The following is a 23,233-nucleotide window of genomic DNA, read 5'->3' as shown; positions in this document are numbered from 1 at the left end:
TCAACGCCTAGAGACGATGGTACAGGAGTATCTCCAAGTAAACATTGAAGCCACGACTGTGTCACTGGACCCTTGCTCTTTTTGGGCTTCCAATCTGGATAAATGGCCGGAGCTAGCCACTTACGCCTTGGAGATCTTGTCATGCCCCGCAGCCAGCGTTCTGTCTGAACGTGTGTTCAGCGCTGCTGGTGGTGTGCTGACAGATAAGCGCACGCGGCTCTCCACTGATAATGTAGACAGACTCACGTTCATAAAGATGAACAAATCATGGATCCGAAACGACTTTTCTACCCCTGTGTCATCCTGGGGAGAGTAAAAGCTTGATGATTGGTTAAAATCACCCTACCAACCGTTTTAAGCTTTCAAATTACTAATCATGTTTATCTGTATCTTGACTGGAAAATAATTTGAGCTTTGTAGCAGTGTGCAGCACTGATCCTATTAGGCCATCTATAATAAGCTTCACCAGATTTAAAATTAAAAATAATTTTTAGCTGCATCTAGCCCGGAAAATAATTTTGGGGCTCCGAGATGCGCAAGACACATAAGTGCCTTCTTGCTGCACTACCTGCAGCATGACCCTCATATTGTCAGAATTCGAAGTAATCATGACTACTGGGTTGCCACACTCTTAGATCCCCCAAACTTTTCGATCAACCTTTTCATTTTAATAAAGACCAAAAAAATGGTCATTTTTGAAATTATAAGCATTAGCAGGTTGTTAGAAACTGAAATCAAACAGTTTTCAACTCAAAACTTTATTCTAGGTGATGTTACATTTTCACATAGGACCCCTTGTTCGAAAGGAGCTTCTGAGATCTCTCGTCCATTGAATTTGTCAGGTTTTGGATGGTTTCTGCTTCAATTGTTTTGCATGAGGACAGAATACCCTCCCAGAGCTGTTGCTTAGATGTGAACTGCCTCCCGCCATCATAGACACTCCTTTTAATGATGCTCCAAAGGTTCTGAATGGGGTAGAGGTCAGGGGAGCATGGGGGTCACACCATAAGTTTGTCCCCTTTTATGCCCATATCAGCCAGAGATGCAGATGTTTTATGTGCAGCATGACATGGTGCATTATCATGCAGAAAAATGATCTTGCTGTGAAATACACGGTTCTTCTTCTTGAACCATGGCAGGAAGTGCTGTTTGAGAAAATCCACATACATTATGGAGTTCATCTTTAGCGCCTTCAGGGATCCTAAAGGGGCCGACAATCTCTCTCCCCATGATTCCAGCCCAAAACATTACTCCACCTCCTCCTTGTTGGCGCTGTAGCCGTGTTTGCGTGGGGTGTCCATCAACCAGCCATCCTCCACTCCATTCGTCTGGACCATCGAGCGCTGCACGGCACTCATCCGTGAACAAAACAGTTTTGAAATCAGTCTTCATGTAATGTTTGGCCCACTGGAGCCGTTTCTGCTTGTGTGAAGTGGATAGAGGAGGTCGACAGGATGGCATATGCACAGCTGCAAACCTCTGAAGGACCCTGCATCTTGTTGTTCGGGGGACGTTGGAGGCACAAGCAGCTTCAAAAACTTGTCTGCTGCTATGACAAGGCTTTTTTGCCGCTGCTGTTTCAACCTGACGTAATTGCCTGTAGGAAAGAGTCCTCAATTTGCCCTTATCAGCACGCACACGTGTGTACTGTGAATCAGCTACATACTTCTTGATTGCCAAGACACTTCATCCTGATCATCGCACAATGTTGATTGTAGTCATGCCTTGACCTAAACACTCCACAATTTGTTGCTTCTCAGCAGCCGACACATCCTTTTTCTTTCCCATTTTGGCAGAAAATGTAGGCTGCTTAATAATGTGAGAGAGCCTTCTTAAGTAGTCTTGCCTTTCATTGGACACACCTGCCAAACTAATTAGCACAGGTGTCTGCAATTGCTTACAGTGATATAAAGAGCCCTGACACACATCACCATCAATGAGTTTAACTGACAAACAAATTCTTCCCTTATCACTCCTAAACACTTTTTGCATAATAATTTGGAACGCGGTGTACATGTGCTTTTCCACAAAACACCAGTGGTTCACGTAGTGAATCTTACAGTTCTAACTTGCCAACCGTGGTCTGTATGGAATTGTTCAATAAAGGGCCCAAAATTAAGATAACATAGATGGGAGAGGTCTCTATGAATAGGAATTCCTAAGTATTTGATACCCTGTGAGGGCCAGGCAAAGGGAAAGTTGGACTGGATGGAATCCTATATGGATTTAGGGAGGGAGACATCGAGGGCCTCAGACTTCGCTGCATTGATTTTAAAATTTTACCATGTAACAAAGTGATCTATTTCAGCCATAACAGCAGGGATGGATATATGTGATTGAGTGATATATACTAGGACATCATCAGCAAATAGAGAGCACTTGTACTCGGTGCCTCCCACCTCAATCCACCTAATATTGGGGTTATGGCGAATTGATGAGAGCAGGTGCTCCGTCACTAGGATGTATAAGAGAGGGGACAGAGGACATCCCTGCCTTGTCCCATTGGTGATTGTGAAAGGTGATGAAAATGTTCTGACGCACCCCCTGGGCCTTGGGACACCCGGAGCCGGACACTTTTTGGTGGATGCTGGTGGTTGTAGTCTTCGTGGCGGCGATCCGGTTCCGTGGCTCAGGGCGGTCAAACCAGTGGCGGAACTATTTATGTGGTTTTGATGTTTAAATGTCCGACTACGCCACCCGTGGATTGCGGTCAGAGTGAATCGCCGCTACAGGGCAGACCGCTAAGGCTGGTGTTGTGGGTGCAGCAGAGCGTAGCATAACTCCCCACGGGAGGAGTATAGCCTCAGGGCAGTGTATGCGGAGGATGGGGGTGATGGTGCAGGGCAGCAGCAGTAACGACACGGAGTCAGTGATGCAGTTCAGGGCCTTTACTCACAGTTCTTATTATCCAGACCACGTCTGCAGGTAACGGCTGCCCACGTCGTACTGTGCTCACCAGGTGAGGGGCTCAGACAACTCCCAGATAACTTTGGAGCGCTTCACAGGACCCCCTTTGTGTGTCCTTTGTCTGGCCTTTCTTACCAACACTTCTGTCCGGCTGCCTCGGGCCTCCTCTTGGTAAACTTGGCGCCAGTTTCCCTGACCCTATGTGGTGCCTTCCTAGCGGGCGGAGCAAGGGGCTGCGCAACATAAAATGTCAGAGCCTCCGGTTTCTAGCTGAGGGTCGTTTCCTGCCTCCACTAGTTCGGGGACCGGTCTCCCCCTTTGGCCTGACCCCTCCACGCAGGTGGATTCGGGCGTGCGGTGGCGACTCGCCCGTCCGCACCCCTGGGATCCCTTCATTCCTCGTTCCTGGAGCCTTCTCCGCTCCTCTTCCTTCCTTCTCCCTCTTGCAGGCCTGGGCCTCTGTTACTAGGCCCGCCTCCGGAGCAGAGCTCATGCAGAGCCCCTGCTCCCTGACACTTCTGCTCAGACTTCTCTGCACTGAACTAAGATGGTGCCCACCTTTTATACTCCCTTCTCAATGCACCCAGGAACTGCTTCCTCCCTGCTCCTGCACTGCAGGGTTCCCCTTCCTCAGTGTTCCCTCCCCCCACTCCAGCCAGGGAGAGGGACTGTCGTGCCCATCTCAGGGGCATATTGGTCGCCCTGCCCCACGGCAATGTGGTGTAATGCATGCAGGTGTCGGGTCCTGATCCACACTCCATCCTTATCTGAGAGTGAGATATCACACCTCTGGGTGAGGTGCAATACGTCTGTAGCAACCGAGCCCTCGGTGCTACAGTTCCATTTATCTTCAGCCTAGGTGACGTATTGTGATACAGGGCCGTGATTTTGGCTATAAAAGGGTCCCCTAGACCCCTACCCCAAGCTTTTTAAGAGAATCATATATGGCGTGCCAGGAGACTCTATGGAATGCTTTCTCAGCATCCAACGAGAGTATCTACTTACAAATTTTTAACTGCATCTAGCCCAGGAAATACTTTGTGCCTAGTAGCAGTGTCTGCTAGTCAGCGGATTATCCCGGCTGTTAAGCAAGCTACACCACCTGTAGTTTGGACACTTAATTTTTTCAAAGGAAATGCTTCGGGACCACGGGATACTTAGTGAAGAGCATCAGGAGGCACCCCAAGGCATAGGGGCTGGGACTGGCACTAGGATGCCTTGCGGTGGACAGCCGAGCTCGATCCTTATAAAAGCTTTTTAACTGCAGCAGCTTGAGTGGACGCTACTGGAGCTGGAATTACGCGGCTGCTGGCATGAGACTTGCCCTCCAATAGATCCTTGTAAATGGATTTAAAGTGTATTCATTCAAATTAGAGGGACAATTTAAATTAAAAAGCTTAGAGCTGCCTCCACCACAGGGGGGCTCTCTCGACCCACCAGCGGACAGGCACCAGTATTGGGAGAGGGGGGCTGGCCGTCAGGGTTCACCGCGGCTCTGGCACAAACCCGGCGACACGGAGGTGGCACGGGCAGGAGCGGACTGGCCGTCTCGGCTTCTCACTTTTTGGATTTTAGAAGGGCATGACATGCCTATATCTGTGTCTCCCCCTCCTTTTACTCCTCCACCTCTTTTCTTTTCGCATGACTATATGTACTTGTCACTTTTCCATGTGTTAGTTGTGTCTTCTGAGCAGTTTGTCAGCTTTTGGACACCTTTGAAGGTGTTTTCTATGTGTTTCTATGTGTTTTTGTTTGCCTGCCATTGTTTTTAACAGTGTTCGAAGGTGTTCGACGAACAGTTCGACGAACAGTTCGGCGAACACACGGGTGTTCGACGAACCGAACCGAACTCGAACACTACGGGGGTGGCTCAACACTAGTCTCTAGGCGTTGACTATGTGTCAGACTTCTTGTCTCCTGTGGCCTTGCAAAGGATGGGCTAAAAAAGTGGTGAAATGATTCCGCAAAATTGATGTTACCAGCAGATACTGTGGTTCTGTTACGGTTTGAGTGCTGAACACTTGACGGTCCCACGGTTGGCAAGTTGGAACTGTGAGATTCACTACGTGCACCACTGGTATTTTGTGGAAAAGCACATGTAAGATTCTGCAACAGTCTCTGCTGATACTCCTGCATGCGTGCATCCCTTTCTATGGCAGGAATAATTTCTGCAAATTTACTTTTGTACCGGGGATCTAACAGTGTGGCAACCCAGTAGTCAGGATTATTTCTAATTCTCACAATTCGAGGGTCATGTTGCAGGTAGTGCAGCAAGAAGGCACTCATGTGTGTTGCGCATCCTGGAGCACCAAGTCCCTGTTGTGTTGGTGGCGAGGTAACAATCATGCTTCCTTCCTCTGTCCTCTCCCCCCAACCTCGCACAACAGAAATGTGATCAAGGTCTCCCTCATCTGATGAGTCTTCCATCAGTTCGTCCTCCACTTCTTCCTGGGCTCCTGCACCTTCCTCACTAGTTTGGCTGCTACCATGCGCCCTGGTAAAACCATCTCCCCCACCCTCACATGCCTGCCGCCTTGGTGCTGCCGACCGTCTGGACCTTGCAGATGTTAGCCCTTCCGCATACAACTCCTCCTCCTCTACTTCCTCCACCTCCTCTTGTGCCACCACCTGACTCCGAATTCTGTTTAACATGTGCTCCAGCATGTAAATCACCGGAATAGTCATGCTGATAATGGCATCGTCAGCACTAAACATCTTCGTCGCCATTTCAAAACTGTGCAGAAGGGTGCATAGGTCCCTGATCTGAGACCACTCCTCCAGCGTGATTTGCCCCACCTCTGAATCTCGTTGGCCCAGGCTATACGTCAGAACGTATTGCACCAGGGCTTGTCGGTGCTGCCACAGTCGCTGCAACATGTGCAGAGTTGAATTCCACCGGGTAGGCACATCGCATTTTAGCCGGTGAAGTGGCAGGCCCAACGACTTCTGTAGAGATGTAAGTCGCTGAGCTGCGGGATGCGAACGGCGGAAGTGAGCACACAGCGACCGTGCCCTCTGCAGAAGGCCATCTAGTCTGGGATAGTGGGCTAAAAATTGCTGGACAACCAGGTTCAACACGTGAGCCATACAAGGCACGTGTGTGACATTGCCCCGGCGAAGGGCCGCACCCAGGTTTGCAGCATTGTCGCACACGGCCTTCCCTGGTTTCAGGTCCAGTGGAGACAACCATTCATGAAATTGGTTCTCCAGAGCTGACCACAACTCCTCAGCTGTGTGACTCACATTTCCCAGACATTTCAATGTAAAAACCGCCTGATGACGTTGAGCCCTACTGCCAGCATAGTAAGGAGGTGTGCAGGATCCCTTCTGCGCAGTTAGAAAGCTTGTGGCATGACCAGACAGGCTTTGGGTGCAGGTGGAAGACCGAGAGGAGGTTGAGGAGGCAGAAGCAGTGGAGGAAAAATGACATAAAGAGGATTGACGCACAACTCGTGGGGACGGCAAGACTTGGACAGCAGCCCCTTGTCCTGCTGTCACCATAGTTACCCAGTGCCCAGTCAGCGACATGTAACGCCCCTGTCCATGCCTACTCGTCCAAGTGTCTGTGGTGAAATGCACCCTGTCACACACAGAGTTTCTCAAAGAAGCGGTGATGTTGTGTGCGACATGCTGGTGGAGCGCAGGCACACCTTTCTTTGAGAAGTAGTGCCGACTGGGCATCTGGTACTGGGGCACTGCGACGGACATAAGGTCTCGAAAATCCTCTGTGTCCACCAGGCGGAAAGGCAGCATTTCTGTAGCCAAGAGCTTGCAGATGGTGAAATTCAACCTCTTAGCTTTCTCATGGCTAGGAGGAAATGGTCTTTTACTTGTCCACATCTGAGGGACCGAGGGCTGGCTATTGTGCTTAGACGGGGTTGATAAGGGTGTCCCCGGCAAACTGCCGGTCTGTGAGGAAGATGCAGGCGGACATGTTAGGTTGCCTTGATCCAAAGGTGGTGCTATCGATGTCGGACAGCGCTCAAGACCAGCTGGTGTTACCACCTCCAAAGAAAATGATGACCTGCCAATCACGCTGGCTGTTGCGGGTAAAGAGGTGGCAGGTCTGCGCCCCAAAACAGGTGTGACTGCTGTCCCCCCAGTCACAGAGGATGAAGAGGCCGCGGATGCACAAGATATGGCAGACGGTGGTTGGCCCGGCCGGCTAGACCGCATTGTAGCACACTGAGCTTCCCACTGCAACTTATGCTTCATGTCCATGTGCCGGTTCATGCATGAAGTACTCAAACTATGTATTTTTTGGCCTCTACTTAGCTTTTGCTGACAAATGTTACAGATAACACGAGTTGGGTCATCTTTATCGATCTGAAAAAATGCCCAGGCTATGCAAGGCTTAGCACCCATGCGACCTGAAGAGCCACCACGACTTGTGGTGAGAGGCAGAGTTGTGTTTGAGGATGCAGTTGTTGACGTGCTTCCAGTACTACGTCTCTGTCCAGGAAGGCGCAACCTGACCTCGTCGTCACTAGCATCTTCCTCCACCTCCTCTGCTGACCTCATCCCTTGGCTGACTGTGGGTTGACAGTAAGTGGGATCTCCGACCTCATCATCATCACCCTGTGCGTTATCACACCCGTCGTCCTCAGAGCCAACCTGTTCCTGCCCTGACAAAAAACTAAAGTTGTCGCTCCAATCAGGTATTTGAGTCTTATCATCGTCTTCCTCATTGTCTCCACCAACAGGAGTTACAGTTTGGGAATGAGGGTCTACATTATGGTCAGAACCTTCTGCGTCTGGTCCTGGATCCGACTCATAAAGATTCTGGGCATCAGTGCAGATCATTTCCTCGTCTGGATTCACAGAAGCGCTGGAGTCGACCTCTGATTCCCAGGCTATAGTATGAGTAAACAGCTCTGCAGACTCAACCATCTGTTCTACCTCATACTCAGACGGGCAGCTGGAGATTTGGGAGCTGTGAGGAAGCAAGTGCGATTTGGGTGACACCTTTGAGGACTGGAGTATTTGTGATGTTGAAGTTGATGTGGAGGAGAGCCCACTTAAAGGAGCACTTGATATCCGTTGAAGCACCTGCTGTTTTTGTGCCTCATCTGGAATTTGTAGCGATTGGCATGGCCGTAAGAAAGGGATCTTATCACATTGTCCGCTAAAAGAAGTAGACATTTTAGTTTGGCTGGAAGATGGTCTTTCTTCTGCACCTACCCCACGGACACAACCTTTTTTCCCCTTCCCAACACGCCTATTCCCCTTTCCACCAGCAGCAGGCCTTTTTCCACTCATTTTGGTGGTTAACTAATTCACAACTCTGGAGTTGTTTGCACAAAAAAACAATGGATGGTAACCGAGCAGAGCTGAGTGGCCAAACTGTGGTATTAGGCCAAAACTATTGGCTGGGTTAGATGCAGAAAAAAATTATTTTTAATTTGCAACCTGATGGAGGTCAGTATAGATGGTCTAATAGAACAAGTCCCACACGCTGCTAGAAGCCCAAATATTTTTTCAGAGATAAATGAAGAAAAAAATTATTTTTAATTTGCAACCTGATGGAGGTCAGTATAGATGGACTAATAGACCAAGTCCCACACACTGCTAGAAGCCCAAATATTTTTTCAGAGCTAGATGCAGAAAATTTTTTTATTCAATTTGCAACCTGATGGAGGTCAGTATAGATGGACTAATAGACCAAGTCCCACACACTGCTAGAAGCCCAAATATTTTTTCAGAGCTAGATGCAGAAAAAAATTATTTTTAATTTGCAACCTGATGGAGGTCAGTATAGATGGACTAATAGACCAAGTCCAACACACTGCTAGAAGCCCAAATATTTTTTCAGAGCTAGATGCAGAAAAAAATTATTTTTAATTTGCAACCTGATGGAGGTCAGTATAGATGGACTAATAGACCAAGTCCCACACACTGCTAGAAGCCCAAATATTTTTTCAGAGCTAGATGCAGAAAAAAATTATTTTTAATTTGCAACCTGATGGAGGTCAGTATAGATGGACTAATAGACCAAGTCCCACACACCGCTAGAAGCCCAAATATTTTTTCAGAGCTAGATGCAGAAAAAAATTATATTCAATTTGCAACCTGCTGGACGTCAGTATAGAAGGACTAATAGAACAAGTCCCACACACTGCTAGAAGCCCAAATATTTTTTCAGAGCTAAATGAAGAAAAAAATAATTTTTAATTTGCAACCTGATGGAGGTCAGTATAGATGGACTAATAGAACAAGTGCCACACGCTGCTAGAAGCCCAAATATTTTTTCAGAGATAAATGAAGAAAAAAATTATTTTTAATTTGCAACCTGATGGAGGTCAGTATAGATGGACTAATAGACCAAGTCCCACACACTGCTAGAAGCCCAAATATTTTTTCAGAGCTAGATGCAGAAATTTTTTTTATTCAATTTGCAACCTGATGGAGGTCAGTATAGATGGACTAATAGACCAAGTCCCACACACTGCTAGAAGCCCAAATATTTTTTCAGAGCTAGATGCAGAAAAAAATTATTTTTAATTTGCAACCTGATGGAGGTCAGTATAGATGGACTAATAGACCAAGTCCCACACACTGCTAGAAGCCCAAATATTTTTTCAGAGCTAGATGCAGAAAAAAATTATTTTTAATTTGCAACCTGATGGAGGTCAGTATAGATGGACTAATAGAACAAGTCCCACACGCTGCTAGAAGCCCAAATATTTTTTCAGAGATAAATGAAGAAAAAAATTATTTTTAATTTGCAACCTGATGGAGGTCAGTATAGATGGACTAATAGACCAAGTCCCACACACTGCTAGAAGCCCAAATATTTTTTCAGAGCTAGATGCAGAAAAAAATTATTTTTAATTTGCAACCTGATGGAGGTCAGTATAGATGGACTAATAGACCAAGTCCCACACACCGCTAGAAGCCCAAATATTTTTTCAGAGCTAGATGCAGAAAAAAATTATATTCAGTTTGCAACCTGATGGACTAATAGAATGATGCTATGCCCAAAAGATTTTACTTCACTAGGTGCAGTAAAAAAATTGGTATTCTATACACAGGTGGTATATCTTGCAACACAGATAGGCTACTCCACTGACTAACACACTCTGCAATAGGCCAAAAAGGATTAGCTTTGCTAGATTCAGCCAAATGCTGTGAAAAAAACTTGCACAGCACTGGCACAGACCTGCCTGGCAAAAACTGATAGGAACTGATGTAACCTAGTCCTGAAAAGGACTCCAATTACAATTAGTCTTTACTCCCACAATCTATCTATTTAAGAGCACAGACCTGCCTGATAAAAGTCGTAGGAAATGCTGTAACCTAGTCCTTAAAAGGACTGCAATCACAACTATTCCCTACTCCCAAGCTATCTGTATATTTGTGCGAAAATTGGCTTGAAATTAACAAGGTATATCGCACACAGCAACAGCGGTGCCATCTAACACGCAGCTGCAGCAGTGAGAAAATGGTGGCGACGGGGAAAATGGCTTGGTCTTATAGGGCAAGGACATGTGACATACACTGCCAATCACACATGCCCTTGCTTGTGTGAAAAAAAGCACTTCGCTCCGTGTGTGCGCTGCTGATAGGCTGACAGATTGCACCTCCCCACTGCAAATGCGGGAAAGAGAAAAAAAAATGGAGATCTTCATTGTTCCTGCAGAGATCCATCCCCTGCCCCTCCCCCCGCCCCGCTGTACACTCAAACTGCGTATTAACATTAATTTTCATCATTACTGAGAAAAAATCCAGTTATGATTTTGGTGCACGAACAGTTATCGAACATAACCTCGAACAGCCGAATTTTTCTCAAATTGTTCGTGTTCGCCGACCGGCTCGAACACCGCCCAAAACAGCTCGAATTTGAGATTGGCGAACAGTTCGAGTAGAACAACGCTCATCTCTACTGATGACGCTGTGCGGCCAGCCAATCACTGTAATGCCACAACCAACATGGCTGCGGCATTACAGTGAGTGGCAGGCAATCCCTGCATGTTCATTGGCTCTGTAAAGAGCGTCAAACATGCAGGGAGGAGACCCGAGCTCCCGCCGAGCAACCCCGGAAATACTCGGCGATCAGTGAGATGCTCGGGCGAGCACCGAGCAGTTGCGAGCATGCTCGCTCATCACTAATGGGCAGCAATGTGTTTGAGTGGTTACCCCTTGTTTCTTTACAACATTTGTTTTGAGGTTTTGACATGAAACATGGACTATTCATAGGAAGCACCCACAAACCTAAAGAAAAGATACAATTACCTGAAACAATAAAAATAACAAATTTGACACAGCATATAGTTCATAGCTTATGTTTGGTCCTTTTCCCATAATTCTTACTTAAATTATAATTCTGTGATCAGACTTTTGATGACCTATTGTTAGGAAAGGAGATCAAAATTAGATTGGTCGGGTTCAGATTCTTAGTGCATATACCTAAAAGTAGTTTGAAGGGAACTTGACACTCGTGAAAGCACTGCAGCCTCTTCAATGTGTACACTGTGCTGCCTATTTGAAATTCATTTACTTAGTAGCGGCCATGCAGAGAACTGAATCATCAACCTATTGAATCAAATGGAACAGAGCCGCTACCAATTGGACAGTATGCAGGTAAATGTCATGATGCAAAGACTGGAGATGGTGTAGTTATTGAAAGAGTGCTGCATCCCTTCAAACAGCCGATTTGAGGGTGTGAAGAGACTGTTGCACCACTGACCTAATAGTGATAGCCTATGCTAACAATAGGTCAACAATAATGTTAACATAGAAAACCACTTAGGTCACCAGGTGAGGAACAATTAAGGTCCCGTCACACTTAGCGACGCTACAGCGATCCCGACAACGATACGACCTGTCAGGGATCGTTGCTGCGTCGCTATGTGATCGCTGGTGAGCTGTCAAACAGGCAGGCTCACCAGCGATCAGGGGAGCAGCGACATCGTGGAAAGAATCTTTCCACGATGTCCTGCTCCTGGTTACCAGCCTGCTGAAGCAGGAGCAGGGTGGTAACCATGATAAACAGCAGGTTACTAGGGGCACACGCGCACCTAGTAACCCACTGTTTATCATGGTTACCACTCTGCTATGGTGAGCAGGAGGTTACCGTTCACAGTAGCAGAGTGGTAGCCATGATAAACAGCGGGATACTAAGTGCGCGTGCGCCCCTAGTAACCCGCTGTTTATCATGGTTACCAGCCTGATCGCTGGTCCCACACAGCGATGTGTGCTGACCAGCGGGAGGGCAAAGACCAAAAAATGGTCCAGGACATTCTGCAGTGATCAGCGACCTCACAGCAGGGGCCTGATCGCTGCAAAGTGTCACGCATAGCGACATCGCTGGTGAGGTCGCTGTTGCGTCACCAAAACCGTGACTCAGCAGCGATCTCGCTAGCGATCTCGATATGTGAGACGGGGGCTTTAGAGAAAAGGTATAATAGAAACAAGTCACCAATCCTGCATTAATTACCAACTCCTGGTTTTGTCTCCCACTCCTGAGAAAAAAAAACTGACCGAATACTGACCAAATACTGATAGTAGGGCCATGACTTTAAGTGTTATGTTGGGTATTGCAGATACTTCCCACTAAATTGATTTGGAGGGCATTAACAGATATAATCCTTGAGCAAGAACAGCAAAGTTTATGTACATAAAACACACCCTTTTCTGGCATTCTGGACTGCAATTTTATCTTATATAGAAAAAGCTTTGGCACTCAAATATTCAAAGCGGTGAAATTTTTATTTGCAGTCCATAAGCATAAAAAACGTTTCGGTCATAGTGACCTTCATCAGTAAACTGCAAAATGTAGAACAATGTAAATACATTGGCATAACAGTGTTATAATCATACAATTATCAATATCAGTGTTACATATTATCCCGGTTCAGGAATTCTAAAGTGGGAGGGAAGACAAAACAAGGATAAAACAAATGGAATAAAAGAGTGGGGGAGGGGGAAGGGCCTGAGAGGAAGGGCGGATGGCTATCCATACATAACTGGAAGTAAGGCATGGGGACCTACCGATTTCAGTGTATAGTAGGGTTTGGAAAATTATTCCTTATGGGATCAGTATGTTGAGGACCACCTGGGGATAAAGGCTAAGGTGAGCATATACTGTAATACCTCTATTGTGGAAAGAAGGGGGGGGGGGATGCTCATTAATTACCTTGTAGTGAGGGACGTGGCAGGCTCCACAACGCGGTATCCACCGCTTGTTGTTGTGGCCTGTTGTGAGGAGGGGTCCTTTAAATAGGGGGCAACTATCACCTGTGTGACCGCTGTAAGCGGAAACAGGAAACGAGGAACCGGAAGTTGGATGACGTCACCTGAAGTGACATTCATCAGTGACGCTTGCGTTCCAAGGCTGCAGTATCTGCGTTTCAGCACACAGGAAGGGGTAATCTGCGCTATGAGGATGCAGTCTGGACACAAAGAGGGAGAAGAGGAGGCAGAGGAGAGGACCAGGGAGAGGAACATCTGTAAATACAAATAATAAAGATCAGCATTGTTAAATTACATACATGGATTGTTAAATTACATAAATGGCAGTGCAATATCCGGAACCTGTATGGTTCCAGAACATGGTAACATCGTGGCATGTGCGATGTGTATACTACAAGATGGACATAGTGCATGGATAGAATCTTATGCATACTACCACTCAAAGTGGCACACCAAACAGTATACATAGTTTACCTATATATAAATGTATGTGCATATACCCTTCCATAAGTCCACTTATGACCCTCAATGTAAGGTTCCGGGGTTATTGTGGGAGGTACAGGAAGCCGCTGTACTTCAGATCCCACAATAATGGCTAGGTAAAGGAGAGAAGGTCGTATTCCCTGTTGAGTCCTTTGGGGGAAAGGGACTCCAGTTTGTGGATCCAATGTGCTTCCCTCTGTTTGAGGAGGCGGATACGATCACCTCCACGCCGTGGCTGTTGAACCTGTTCCAGAACCTGAAACCTCAGTTGGGAGATATTATGTCCGTTGTAAATAAAGTGGTAGGGAATGGGTAATAGTAGATTTTTACAGCGTATTGTAGACTTGTGCTTTGAGATTCTGTCCCTAATAGGTTGTGTGGTTTCTCCTACGTATATCATGCCACACGGTCATTTGATCAAGTATACCACGTAGGAGCTTTCACAAGTGTAGTAGCCCTTGATACCGCATTGCTTGCCCGTATGAGGATGATAAACTGTACTACATTTCAGGACGTTGCTGCATTGTCTACACTGGAGGCATGGGAAAGTTCCCATTCTGGGATTCTGGAGGAATCTTTGGTTAGGTCCCAGTTTAGTGCTGCCAATGTCTGCTCGTACTAGGGAGTCTCTGAGATTACGGGCACGCTTAAAGCAAGGCATAAACGGTTTCTGGAAGCTGGTGATAGATGGATATGCAGTGCCTAAGATGTTCCAGTGCTTGCGGACGATTTTATGAAGAGTATAGGCAAAGGGGTGATATGTGTGGATGAATGGAATCCGCTCAGAATTGTCAGAGCGAGGTCCATTGGGACCCGCTTGCTGGGACTGTAAGGTGAATGGAGGGTAACCCCTTGCTATGAACTTGGAGCCCATCTCCTGTAACCTTTGTTGTCGAATGTCAGGATCTGACACTATCCTTTCTACCCTCTTGAACTGTGAATGAGGAATGTATTTTTTGATCTGTACTGGGTGGTTACTAGAGTAATGTAACAGTCTGTTACGGTCAGTAGGTTTTGAGAACAGATCTGTAGTGAGTATGCCATTTTCGTCCTTGATGACTACAGTGTCCAGAAAACTCACTCTCTGATGGTCATGAGTAATGATAAAACCCAAGTCTGGCCATGCTGAATTGAGGTAATTGTAAAAGGTGTCAAGTGTTTCTAGGGGACCATCCCAGATGCAAAAGATATCATCTATGAATCTTTTCCAGAGCAAAGAGTGCGTCAGGAAAAGTGGGTGGGTGTATACTATAAGCTTCTCAAAGGCTGCCATGAAGCAATTGGCATACGGAGGCGCTACGTTTGAGCCCATTGTGGAGCCTTTGATCTGCAGATAGTGTTTGTCCTGGAACAGGAGACACCGAATTTACCAGGGTGATCCGGTCCCAAACACAACCTCGTTGGAGGTAAATATTTCTTCTAAGACTCTAACCAACACCCAATTATCTGTGTTACAGAAAGGCTTGTCCTTTTGCCCAACAGGGAGGTATAACACCTTCCAACTAGACATGGAGCTGCAATGCTTCTACTGGTACCTGAGACTTAAAACACATTTCTCAGGGACGGATCTCCCCCCTACATGGGACCCAATCACCCCGACAACTAACCCTGACGTATTGATCACGGCTAAGAGCTTAGGTCTAGCCAATAAGAGTACTTACAGACCTCCTCATGGTTCTCATGCCCTAGAAACTTTTATTGGGTTTGTCGACACAGCATTTAGGGATCTACGTTCTAGGGTAGACAGAGTGAAACTCCACTACGAGCCCAACTTATCTGCATTAGATCAACAGGCGCTGAATAGCCTCAAAGATGACAAGGATTTAGTCATAAAACCGGCAGATAAAGGGGGCGCCATAGTGATTATGGATAAGGACCAATACATCCGTGAGGTAGATCGCCAGCTTAGCGACACTACCACCTATCTTCAACTCTCACAGGACCCCACCAGTCAGTTGAGTAATCTTATTAAGACTACGGTCAGTCGACATATTGAAGCAGGAACCATTGACATCAAGACAGGGGAATTTCTAAATAAAGCGCATCCTATCATTCCGGTATTTTATGTATTACCGAAAATACATAAAAACTTGACAAATCCCCCTGGGCGACCGATAGTGGCTTCGACTGACTTTATCTTTTCTCCACTATCTAGATTTGTAGAAAAAATAATTACACCATTGATACAGAGAAGCCCGTCTTTTCTTTTGGACACAGGTGGATTCCTTAAGACACTGTCTGACTTAGGACAAGTCCCCACCACTTCTCTATTAATATCGTTTGATGTGAAGAGCCTATACACTTCAATACCACATGACCAGGGCATCCACGCAGTGAAGACCCTCCTAATTGAATTAGACATTGACCCTCAGGTCATTGAACTAACGATTGATCTATTTACCATAGTACTCACAAAAAACTACTTTTTGTTCCAGGACAAATACTATCTGCAGATCAAAGGCACCGCAATGGGCTCAAACGTAGTGCCGCCGTATGCCAATTGCTTCATGGCAGCCTTTGAGAAGCTTATAGTATACACCCACCCGCTTTTCCAGACGCACTCTTTGCTCTGGAAAAGATTCATAGATGATATCTTTTGCATCTGGGATGGTCCCCTAGAAACACTTGACACCTTTTACAATTATCTCAATTCAGCATGGCCAGACTTGGGTTTTACCATTACTCATGACCATCAGAGAGTGAGTTTTCTGGACACTGCAGTCATCAAGGACGAAAATGGCATACTCACTACAGATCTGTTCTCAAAACTTACTGACCATAACAGACTGTTAAATTACTCTAGTAACCACCCAGTACACATCAAAAAATCCATTCCTCGATCACAGTTCAAGAGGGTAGAAAGGATAGTGTCAGATCCTGACATTCGACAACAAAGGTTACAGGAGATGGTCTCCAAGTTCATAGCAAGGGGTTACCCTCCATCCACCTTACAGTCCCAGCAAGCGGGTCCCAATGGACCTCGCTCCGACAATTCTGAGCGGATTCCATTCATCCACACATATCACCCCTTTGCCTATACTCTTCATAAAATCATCCGCAAGCACTGGAACATCTTAGGCACTGCATATCCATCCATCACCAGCTTCCAGAAACCGTTTATGCCCTGCTTTAAGCGTGCCCGTAATCTCAGAACTCCCTAGTACGAGCAGACATTGGCAGCACTAAACTGGGACCTAACCAAAGATTCCTCCAGAATCCCAGAATGGGAACTTTCCCATGCCTCCAGTGTAGACAATGCAGCAACGTCCTGAAAGGTAGTACAGTTTATCATCCTCATACGGGCAAGCAATACGGTATCAAGGGCTACTACACTTGTGAAAGCTTCTGCGTGGTATACTTGATCAAATGCCCGTGCGGCATGATATACGTAGGTGAAACCACACAACCTATTAGGGGCAATATCTCAAAGCACTAGTCTGCAATACGCTGTAAAAATCTACTATTACCCATTCCCTACCCCTTTATTAACAGCGGACATAATATCTCCCAACTGAGGTTTCAGGTTCTGGAACAGGTTCAACAGCCACGGCGTGGAGGTGATAGTATCCGCCTCCTCAAACAGAGGGAAGCACATTGGATCCACAAACTGGAGTCCCTTTCCCCCAAAGGACTCAACAGGGAATACGACCTTCTCTCCTTTACCTAGCCATTATTGTGGGATCTGAAGTACAGGGGCTTCCTGTACCTCCCACAATAACCCCGGAACCTTACATTAAGAGTCATAAGTGGACTTATGGAAGGGTATATGCACATACATTTATATATAGGTAAACTATGTATACTGTTTGGTGTGCCACTTTTAGTGGTAGTATGCATAAGATTCTATCCATGCACTATGTCCATCTTGTAGTATACACATCGCACATGCCATGAAGTTACTATGTTCTGGAACCATACAGGTTCCGGATATTGCACTGCCATTTATGTAATTTAACAATCCATGTATGTAATTTAACAATGCTGATCTTTATTATTTGTATTTACAGATGTTCCTCTCCCTGGTCCTCTCCTCTGCCTCCTCTCCTCCCTCTTCATGTCCAGACTGCATCCTCAAAGCGCAGATTACCCCTTCCTGTGTGCTGAAACGCAGATACTACAGCCTTGGAACGCAAGCGTCACCAATGAACGTCACTTCCGGTGACGTCATCCAACTTCCGGTTCCTCGTTTCCTGTCTCCGCTTACAGCGGTCACACAGGTGATAGGTGCCCCCTATTTAAAGGACCCCTCCTCACAACAGGCCACAACAACAAGCGGTGGATACCGCGTTGTGGAGCCTGCCAAGTCCCTCACTCCAAGGTAATTAATGAGCATCCCCCCCCCTTCTTTCCACAATAGAGGTATTACAGTATATGCTCACCTTAGCCTTTATCCCCAGGTGGTCCTCAACATACTGATCCCATAAGGAATAATTTTCCAAACCCTACTATACACTGAAATTCAGTAGGTCCCCATGCCTTACTTCCAGTTATGTATGGATAGCCATCCGCCCTTCCTCTCAGGCCCTTCCCCTTCCCCCACTCTTTTATTCCATTTGTTTTATCCTTGCTTTGTCTTCCCTCCCACTTTAGAATCCCTGAACCGGGATAATATGTAACACTGATATTGATAATTGTATGATTATAACACTGTTATGCCAATGTATTTACATTGTTCTACATTTTGCAGTTAACTGATGAAGGTCACTATGACCGAAACGTTTTTTATGCTTATGGACTGCAAATAAAAATTTCACCGCATTGAATATTTGAGTGCCAAGGCTTTTTCTATTTATCAGTGGGTTCGGACCCTACTTGTACACCTGTATACAGTAGTGCAACGATTTTCTTCATATTAATTGAGTTCCGGTCCGCTTGCTCACTGTCGGGAGATGTCATCCTCCACTTTCTCTTATAATGCGGAAGAAGCCACGTCTATTTTGGCACAGAGCACCATTCCAAGTGATTTTCTAAGGGCACCTCCAGGTGAGACAAGGGGACGCGATTTGGAAAAAGAACAGCGACACCTCATCAACCTTGAATTGCACTGCGCCACGTTAACGGAATACCTGAAGGTACAACGGATTCCAAGAGGCCTGAGAGTACCACTGAGACCCACCCTCTTCTCTGACGTACCGGAATATTGCAGTAAGTTCGAACAGATCCTCAATAAGTGTTCGTTTGATTTAATGATCCTGACTGTAGATTCCTTACACAAAGAGATTACATCCACTAAGGACCAGATCAGAAATATAGAGACTCAGTTGAGTACCCTGGCAAATCCTGAAGGGTGGTCTGCGTTGCAAGCTAAAATAAAGATTAATACCGACCAACATAGGCGAGACACCGAATTGAGGAAGAGGAACAAGTTTCAGAGAGACACCGAGGACTACGACCTCAATAGGGTATATAGATGGCAAGGCAAGGGTGGTAACACCCACAAATTCACACGCTCCTCTACAGACTTTTCTTCTCCGGGGTCAGAGGCAGAGAGGAGAGACCATTTCACAAACTCTTCTCATCTTTTAGGACTTCCACGGAGACAACAACGAAGAAGAAAGCGAGGAGAGGCGGGCATCACAAGAGGCAACACAGAATTTACCAGGGTGACCCGGTCCCAAACACAACCTCGTTGGTGGTAAATATTTCTTCTATGACTCTAACCAACACCCAATTATCTGTATTACAGAAAGGCTTGTCCTTTTGCCCAACAGGGAGGTATAACACCTTCCAACTAGACATGGAGCTGCAACGCTTCTACCGCTCCCTGAGACTTAAAACACATTTCTCAGGGACGGATCTCCCCCCTACCCAATCACCCCGACAACTAACCCTGACGTATTGATCACGGCTAAGAGCTTAGGTCTAGCCAATAAGAGTAGTTACAGACCTCCTCATGGTTCTCATGCCCTAGAAACTTTTATTGGGTTTGTCGACACAGCATTTAGGGATCTACGTTCTAGGGTAGACAGAGGGAAACTCCATTACGAGCCCAACTTATCTGCATTAGATCAACAGGCGCTGAATAGCCTCAAAGATGACAAGGATTTAGTCATAAAACCGGCAGATAAAGGGGGCGCCATAGTGATTATGGATAAGGACCAATACATCCGTGAGGTAGATCGCTAGCTTAGCGACACTTCCACCTGTCTTCAACTCTCACAGGACCCCACCAGTCAGTTGAGTAATCTTATTAAGACTACGGTCAGTCGACATATTGAAGCAGGAACCATTGACATCAAGACAGGGGAATTTCTAAATAAAGCGCATCCTATCATTCCGGTATTCTATGTATTACTGAAAACACATAAAAACTTGACAAATCGCCTTAGCGACCAATAGTGGCTTCGACTGACTCTATCTTTTCTCCATTATCTAGATTTCTAGAACAAATAATTACACCATTGATACAGAGAAGCCCGTCTTTTCTTTTGGACACAGGTGGATTCCTTAAGACACTGTCTGACTTAGGACAAGTCCCCACCACTTCTCTATTAATATCGTTTGATGTGAAGAGCCTATACACTTCAATACCACATGACCAGGGCATCCACGCAGTGAAGACCCTCCTAATTGAATCAGACATTGACCCTCAGGTCATTGAACTAACGATTGATCTACTTACCATAGTACTCACAAAACACTACATTTTGTTCCAGGACAAATACTATCTGCAGATCAAAGGCACCGCAATGGGCTCAAACATAGCGCCTCCGTATGCCAATTGCTTCATGGCAGCCTTTGAGAAGCTTATAGTATACGCCGACCCGCTTTTCCAGACGCACTCTTTGCTCTGGAAAAGATTCATAGATGATATCTTTTGCATCTGGGATGGTCCACTAGAAACACTTGACACCTTTTACAATTACCTCAATTCAGCATGGCCAGACTTGGGTTTTACCATTACTCATGACCATCAGAGAGTGAGTTTTCTGGACACTGTAGTCATCAAGGACGAAAATGGCATACTCACTACAGATCTGGTCTCAAAACCTACTGACCGTAACGGACTGTTACATTACTCTAGTAACCACCCAGTACACATCAAAATATCCATTCCTCGATCACAGTTCAAGAGGGTAGAAAGGATAGTGTCAGATCCTGACATTCGACAACAAAGGTTACAGGAGATGGGCTCCAAGTTCATAGCAAGGGGTTACCCTCCATCCACCTTACAGCCCCAGCAAGCGGGTCCCAATGGACCTCGCTCAGACAATTCTGAGCGGATTAAATTAATCCACACATATCACCCCTTTGCCTATACTCTTTATAAAATCATCCGCAAGCACTGGAACATCTTAGACACTGCATATCCATCCATCACCAGCTTCCAGAAACCGTTTATGCCCTGCTTTAAGCGTGCCCGTAATCTCAGAGACTCCCTAGTACGAGCAGACATTGGCAGCACTAAACTGGGACCTAACAAAGATTCCTCCAGAATCCCAGAATGGGAACTTTCCCATGCCTCCAGTGTAGACAATGCAGCAACGTCCTGAAAGGTAGTACAGTTTATCATCCTCATACGGGCAAGCAATACGGTATCAAGGGCTACTACACTTTTGAAAGCTCCTGCGTGGTATACTTGATCAAATGCCCGTGCGGCATGATATACGTAGGAGAAACCACACAACCTATTAGGGACAGAATCTCAAAGCACAAGTCTACAATACGCTGTAAAAATCTACTATTACCCATCCCTACCACATTATTAACAGCGGACATAATATCTCCCAACTGAGGTTTCAGGTTCTGGAACAGGTTCAACAGCCACGGCGTGGAGGTGATAGTATCCGCCTCCTCAAACAGAGGGAAGCACATTGGATCCACAAACTGGAGTCCCTTTCCCCCAAAGGACTCAACAGGGAATACGACCTTCTCTCCTTTACCTAGCCATTATTGTGGGATCTGAAGTACAGGGGCTTCCTGTACCTCCCACAATAACCCCGGAACCTTACATTGAGGGTCATAAGTGGACTTATGGAAGGGTATATGCACATACATTTATATATAGGTAAACTATGTATACTGTTTGGTGTGCCACTTTTAGTGGTAGAATGCATAAGATTCTATCCATGCACTATGTCCATCTTGTAGTATACACATCGCACATGCCACGATGTTACCATGTTCTGGAACCATACAGGTTCCGGATATTGCATATGGCACTGCCATTTATCTAATTTAACAATCCATGTATGTAATTTAACAATGCTGATCTTTATTATTTGTATTTACAGATGTTCCTCTCCCTGGTCCTCACCTCTGCCTTCTCTCCTCCCTCTTCGTGTCCAGACTGCATCCTCATAGCGCAGATTACCCCTTCCTGTGTGCTGAAACGCAGATACTGCAGCCTTGGATCGCAAGCGTCACCAATGAACGTCACTTCCGGTGACGTCATCCAACTTCCGGTTCCTCGTTTCCTGTCTCCGCTTACAGCGGTCACACAGGTGATAGTTGCCCCCTATTTAAAGGACTCCTCCTCACAACAGGCCACAACAACAAGCGGTGGATACCGCGTTGTGGAGCCTGCCAAGTCCCTCACTCCAAAGTAATTAATGACCATTCCCCCCCCTTCTTTCCACAATAGAGGTATTACAGTATATGCTCACCTTAGCCTTTATCCCCAGGTGGTCCTCAACATACTGATCCCATAAGGAATAATTTTCCAAACCCTACTATACACTGAAATCGGTAGGTCCCCATGCCTTACTTCTAGTTATGTATGGATAGCCAACCGCCCTTCCTCTCAGGCCCTTCCCCTTCCCCCACTCTTTTATTCCATTTGTTTTATCCTTGTTTTGTCTTCCCTCCCACTTTAGAATCCCTGAACCGGGATAATATGTAACACTGATATTGATAATTGTATGATTATAACACTGTTATGCCAATGTATTTACATTGTTCTACATTTTGCAGTTAACTGATGAAGGTCACTATGACCGAAACGTTTTTTATGCTTATGGACTGCAAATAAAAATTTCATCGCTTTGAATATTTGAGTGCCAAGGCTTTTTCTATTTATCAGTGGGTTCGGCCCCTACTTGTGCACCTGTATACAGGAGTGCAGCGATTTTCTTCATATTGATTGAGTTCCGGTCCGCTTGCACATTGTCGGGAGATGTCATCCTCCACTTTCTCTTATAATGCGGAAGAAGCCATATCTATTTTGGCACAAAGCACCATTCCAAGTGATTTTCTAAGGGCACCTCCAGGTGAGACAAGGGGACGCGATTTGGAAAAAGAACAGGGACACCTCATCAACCTTGAATTGCACTGCGCCACGTTAACGGAATACCTGACGGTACAACGGATTCCAAGAGGCCTGAGAGTACCACTGAGACCCACCCTCTTCTCTGACGTACCGGAATGCTGCAGTAAGTTCGAACAGATCCTCAATAAGTGTTCGTTTGATTTAATGATCCTGACTGTAGATTCCTTACACAAAGCGATTACATCCATTAAGGACCAGATCAGAAATATAGAGACTCAGTTGAGTACCCTGGCTAGTCCTGAAGGGTGGTCTGCGTTGCAAGCTAAAATAAAGATTAATACCGACCAACATAGGCGAGACACCGAATTGAGGAAGAGGAACAAGTTACAGAGAGACGCCGAGGACTACGACCTAAATAGAGTCTATAGATGGCAAGGCAAGGGT

The sequence above is a fragment of the Phyllobates terribilis genome, unplaced genomic scaffold (genome assembly GCF_046119375.1).
Source record: "Phyllobates terribilis strain yellow unplaced genomic scaffold, ASM4611937v1 Scaffold_11__3_contigs__length_659146591, whole genome shotgun sequence".
NCBI classification, from domain to species: Eukaryota; Metazoa; Chordata; class Amphibia; order Anura; family Dendrobatidae; genus Phyllobates; species Phyllobates terribilis.
The sequence above is the reverse complement of the archived record's forward strand: the minus strand, read 5'-3'. Positions refer to the sequence as shown.